The 6000-nt window shown below is 46.1% G+C and overlaps 1 protein-coding gene across 1 annotated transcript in view; it reads left to right on the forward strand.

Moving 5' to 3' along the window:
• The window catches only part of Dennd5b (DENN/MADD domain containing 5B), a 160427-nt gene that overhangs the window by 82950 nt on the left and 71477 nt on the right, over positions 1-6000 (forward strand). The window lies entirely within an intron of this gene.

The following is a 6000-nucleotide window of genomic DNA, read 5'->3' on the forward strand; positions in this document are numbered from 1 at the left end:
CTGCAAAACCATCTTTTAGGCTGAAGTAGTTAACTCCTCTGTCTATTCTTCATGTACCATCTTGAGCACCCTCCATAGAAGCACTGATCACATTATTTTGTAAGAGTGTTGGTTTATATGTAGATGTCTGTCTTTCCTACTAGACTGTAAACTTCCTGAAAGAAGGGATTATTTTCACATTTCTCTTCTTAATTGCACAATCTGATGTAATACATAGGATAAAACGTTTGTTAAAGGGAGGAACGGGAGGGAGAGAAGAGAAGAGAGGGTGGGTAACCTTGCCAGTTCTTTGGAATATTCTGAATAATTTTTCTTTTACTTGTATAATGAAGGGCTGTGGACTCCTAGAACTATATCAAACATGGTAAAAGTGCTTGCTAAAATTCTAGCCAAAAATAAAAAGATAAAAGAAAAGTAAAAATAAATTAATTAAGTAAGATTAATTAATTAATTAATTAAATTTATTTAATTTATTAATTAAATAAATTAATTAAGTAGCCAAACTGCCAGAAAGTGTCCAGAGAGATAAAGACATTTGTTCACTCAAACTAAAAATGTCCATGGACAGTCTTGTTAGCCTACTTTGATGAAAGTTACAAGTGGCAACTTAGACAACCATGACAACTCTCATTTTTAGTTGTTTTATTGTGGTTGGGTAAGATGGGAAGTATATTATTAGTAAATGGTATTGTCAAGTTACCAGAGACTATTAAATACCATGCTAAGCAAAATCTTTGTACTTCAGATTTTCAGAGAAATAAAATACCTTCTAGATCTAAAAAATTATGATGTTTGTTTTCTTCCGTACTGGGATTTGAACCCAGAGCCTTTTCCCTGAGCTACACCCCTAGTCCTTTTACATTTGTTTTATTTTGAGACAGGGCCTCAGTACATTGCCCAGGAGCAGCTCGAGGTTATGATCCTCCTGCCCCAGCCTCACATAGTGATAGAATTCTAAGCATGTGCCCCCCACACACAAGCTCTGATTCTGTCTTTTGAAAATAAAAAAGCAATTCATGGTTTCCAGATTAGAAATATAACTCTGACTTTCTGATCTGTATGGAGAGCATTTAGGAAACATTTTCCTGTATGTCACCCGCAGCATAGAAAATCTCCCTCACTCAGCACAGACGTTGGCAAGTTCTTCCCGTGTGTGTGAACGTGCGCTCAAGAAAGCTGCAGACCCGAAAGGGACGGTTTGGTCGCTGTTCAAAGCTGGTGAGCCTTGCTTTCTGTAGTTGAGGATGTCAGGAAAGCCTGCCAATAAACTCCAGCCTCTGTGCTGACTTGGGAGATCCCTGTGTTTCTGTACTATACTTGACAGAGACAGAACTTCAGGCAGGATCAAGAAGTGATCTAAATCAAGTCTTGTATGCAAAGCTGTTGAGGTTTTTGTTTGTTATCTTGTTCTTTCATTTATAAGTTCAACAAATATTGATGTGCCATGCACTGTGCCAAGGAAGTTTGAAACAGCTGACAGCAAAAGTCATTCAAATCATCCCTTCTGCAGTCTTCGTTGGCTGCAGTAAATGTGTCATTCAGGTTTATTCTTAGTGCCGAGAGGAGCTTGTTGGCTTTTTATTATGATGGAAGCAGGCTTCTTTTGAAGGCAGAAAGAATCCTGCTTGCAAGGCCTTCCCCTGTACAGTTAATTCCCAACTCTGCAAATAGTATTTCCCCTAGCAAACCCAAGTATTTGTGAGTTTATTGAAGTCTATAGCTTATTCTTTTTAAATATACATAGTAAGCCAGTTCTTGCCAACGTACGTGAATTTTGTAAATCTGGGTCCTTTCCGAGTCGCGCATTGCGTGCTCCTTCTCGTGCACTGGTGCTCACAGTGCGTGCTCAGGGCGAGTACAAAGTGGTGCTGTTGGTGGGCCAGAGTCGGCCCGCTCCCTGCTCAGGAGCCGAGAGTCATGGAAAAGAGGCCTGGTCTGTGCAGGCGCCAGCGCTGGAAAGAGGAAAGGGCTGCCAGCCCACTCCAAGCCCGTCTCAGGGGGCTCTGTGTGGGAAAGGACAGGACAGGGCCAGAGGGCTATGGAGGCTCCCTGCTGAGGGAACTCTTCTCACGCCAGCAGGTCTTGTTTGTTTTTTGTTTTGTTTTATTTTATCTCCTCTTGCCAGAATATCAGAACCAACCTCAAGCTCCAGCTCAGCTTGCTCCCAGACAAGATGTGGCTGCTCACAGCAGTGCGCATGCTTTGTGCTCCCCTACCTGATGTGAGACCAGAATGAAGAGGGCCAGCGCATAGTCTGGTCTGACCTGAGGGCCGTCAGATGTTTTGGGTTCTGTAAACCTAAAGAAAGGTGACTAGCGGCGAACTCTTAACTACTGAAGTGCAACTTTTCGTCACAATTTTGAGTCCTGGCCCAAGGGAGGGGAAGCAAAAGTAACTTGGGGACAGTTCCCCAGGGCACAGCACTCTGCTCACTTCACAGTTCCTCTTTCTGTCCTTAGCAGTCACTTTTCATTTTGGGCCCAAATGATACTTTGTTTCTTTGTTTTGTTCTGTTCTGTTCTGTTTTGTTTCCTTTTGTGGTAGGGGAACAAAGCCAGGGCCTTGTGCATGCAAGGCAAGAGCTCCACCATGAAGCCAAGTCCCCAGCCTGATACATTGCTCAACATGTGGTACTTATGAATATTTAAGGTTTTGAAATGAGCTATCAGCTCTTGGTACTTTGTAATGTAGAGATCAAATAAAATTAGTGCTAATAATGTGTCTGTATAATGTACACACTATACAGCGATGCAAGGTTTTAATTGCTTCTCTACTTAGACAAAAGACTTTGGAAAAGTAACATTTTAATAGCTATTAAAGCACCAGGATACCTTTATAGAAAGGTAGAGTGTCTCCCTAGAGTTCATGCAGAGACTTAAAGGAGGTAAGGGAGTGTCCTGATGACCCGCAGCTACGTAGCAAACATCTTGGGCAGTTTTTCGACAAAGGTCCAAGCAGTAAATGTTTGGGTGTTTGAGGCTCTAGTGCCGAGCTCCACTGTTGCACAGCAGCGGCCACAGACAGGTGCACGGAGGAACTGTGACTTTCCAGAGCGGGGGCGCACTGCATTTGAGCTGACGGCTACCACTTGCCAACTCCTGTTTAGACAAGTTAGCCCCTGTGCTTTGCTCACATACGTGTGTTTTGCTGAGTTGGCAGGGCAGCCCCTCTCTGCTCAGTGTCCGAGCGCTCCGGAGGCTGGGGCTGAGCTCTAAGAGGCACCCCCACCTCACCCCACTCCACCCCTGTCTCCTGGGCCGAGGGTACAGCATGAGCCTCTTCTGTCTCTGCTCTGGTCCCACCACATGGCTGCTTCAGGTTAGCCAGACTTCTGGCCCGAGTGACCAGCAAGACAAGCGGAAGCTGGGTGCCTCCTGTCGTCTTGCCCCAGAGCCACACAGCAACAGTGCCCCTGCTGTTTCAGGGTCCAGAATGCTAACCACTGCACCATGGCACCTACGTCCCTGCTGTTTCATTTCACTCGAGTAGACCGAAGCTCTCCGTCCAGCTGTCTGTCTCTCACTGTACTGGGGATTGAAGCCAGGTCCTTCATACTGAGCTGCATCATAGGCCTGCCCTTATTTTAAAACAAGGTGATGCTAAATTGCCCATGCTTGCCTCAAACTTGCCGTCCTCCTGCCTTCAGTCTCCCGGAGTATGGACCCTCACACTCAGCTCCAAGTAATTTTGTAAATAAGATTGTTTTAGAAAAGCCCCGCCTGTTCCTGTGTGTGTTCTCGGCAGCTGCTTTTTTGTTACTAGTGGGTGTGTGCAGTTCATAATGGTTACATTCCTCGTGTGAGTTGGTGTGTGTGCGTCACACGTCCTCATTCCTCACACCCGTTCTCTTTCCTGCTCTTCCCCTCCCCCCTGTCTTGGTGCCCTTCCCACTTGAGGGACATCTGTCTCCCTAATTCCTATTATCTGTTTTTTATTTTGCTCTTGATTTATGCTTTGCGTTTCTCATATAAGAGAAACCATGTGATATTTAAGCTTCTGTGTCTGATTTATTTCACTTCAGTGTTAGGGCCTCAAGGTGTGTCCATTTTCCTACAGATGACTCAAGCTTGTCCTTTACGGCACAGTAGTACTCTTCTTTTATGCTGCAGTGTTAGAGTTGAGCAGCTGGTGACCGAGACTATGGCCTGCAGGGTCTAAACTTTTTGACTTTGTGTAGGTTTGGGGGAGGGGTACTGAGGATTGAACCCAAAGCCTTCCCACTGAGCCACATCTCCTTGTGATTCTCTTGCCTCAGTCTCCCAGAGTGCAGGGATCACAGGTGTGTGCCGCCATGCCCAGCTTTCTCTGGCTGTTGGCAGAAAAAGTTCACCACTGCCTGGTCTAGGCACTCTCAGCAGTCTGCCAGTTCTGGGCAAGGGCAGGACTCTCCTTTGTATAGGGCCCCAGTGAGGTCTGGAGGAGCATGGGAAACTGCAGGTTGCTTGAGCCCTTTTGCAAGCTGCAGGCTGTCAAGGGAGTGAGAGCTACACAGAGGCCTGGGGAGACAGGCGTGTGCCAGCCCCTTCCAGGGTGTGCTGAGCAGTGTGGGGTGAGGGCTGGGGCCACAGGGACCTCACTGCAGCCCAGAGGAGAACTTAAGAATTGATTTTTGGATTGGCCAAGGGCAAAACCAGGAGATTCCTAAGGGTGCGATGTGCTGGGGAGGGAGGTGCCGGAGCACTCCATTTTGTCTCCTCTGACCTCTGCCCGACCTTGAGGCAGGGCTGCAGCCCTTCCTGCTGGAGGACGTGTGCTAACTGGCATATCTGTGCTGTATGCCTCCTTCTGAGGACCCTCGGAGGTGCCCACCATCTTCCTCAGACTTGGGTGAGGCTCAGGAGGCCTGCAGGTCCTCCCCCATTGATTCCTTGCTCTCTCATCTCCCTGTCTTGCGTTTTGTTCCTCGCCTACACTGACCATGTTTAAGTTCAGTTCCTCAAACCCCCATGATCTGCCAGCCGTCTCTGCTCCCCACTCCAGGGGATTCAACTTACGGCCTTCACACTGAGCTACACACCAGCTTTTTAAATTTTGAAACTGGGGGCTGGGGATTTAGCTCAGTGACAAAAAAAGCGCCTGCCTGGCAAGCGCAAGGTCGTGAGTTCGGTTCCCGGTACCGGAGAAAAACCAAAAAAAAAAAAAAAAATTTTGAAACTGCGTCTCACCAAGTTGCCCAACTGGGCTTGTACTTGTGATCCTCCTGCCTTGTCCTCCCAAGGGCTTGGATTGCAGATGTGCCCCCCACCCAGCTCTCTGGGCATCTGCCCTTGCCGTCCTCTCCAGGCTTGACCCTGCTGTGCTCAGCTTCCAGCCTGAACGTCAGCCTTCCCGACAGCTCCTCCTCTCCTCATCTGTGCTCTCCCGCTGTGTTTGTGTTGACAGCAGCTACGTTTATCCTGGCGTGATACATTTTGTGATCATCTGTCATCTCAGACCGCCACACAGGCCCCAGCTCCTAAAGGCGCTTAAATGTCTGTTGACAGTTTGCAGAAGGATATGTAACTTTTAGGGTGAATGAGTTTTCTTGGTAATGTGAGGCTTTTGGAGAATGTTTAAATTTTTCACTAGATTGATTAGTAAATCTGGAAAAAATAGAAAAAGATAAGTGATGCATGGTAGAATTATGCACAAAGTAGAAAAAAAGAGTAAAATTCTGCGTTATAAAAACAAATAAAAATGAGTAATGAGGGGCTGGGGATTTAGCTCAGCAGCAAAAGTGCCTGCCTGGCAAGCGCAAGGTCGTGAGTTCGGTTCCCAGTACCGGAGAAAAACCAAAAAAAAACAAAAAACAAAAAAACAAAAAAACAATCTTCTCCAAATCATTTCATAACATAATGGATGATCTGTTCCCATAGTATGTAAAGATTTTCTTTTTCATTTTCTAAATTTCCTTTTTACGTATGAAATTAAGATTCAGAAAAGGTTAAAGTGATGGCTCAAGGTCAAATAGGGGATCTTTGATTTGAAAAGCAGTTCCCACAGCATTAATTTAGCTTGTGG

Source organism: Chinchilla lanigera, unplaced genomic scaffold (genome assembly GCF_000276665.1).
Source record: "Chinchilla lanigera isolate Chin_1 unplaced genomic scaffold, ChiLan1.0 scaffold00104, whole genome shotgun sequence".
In the NCBI taxonomy this organism is placed as follows: Eukaryota; Metazoa; Chordata; class Mammalia; order Rodentia; family Chinchillidae; genus Chinchilla; species Chinchilla lanigera.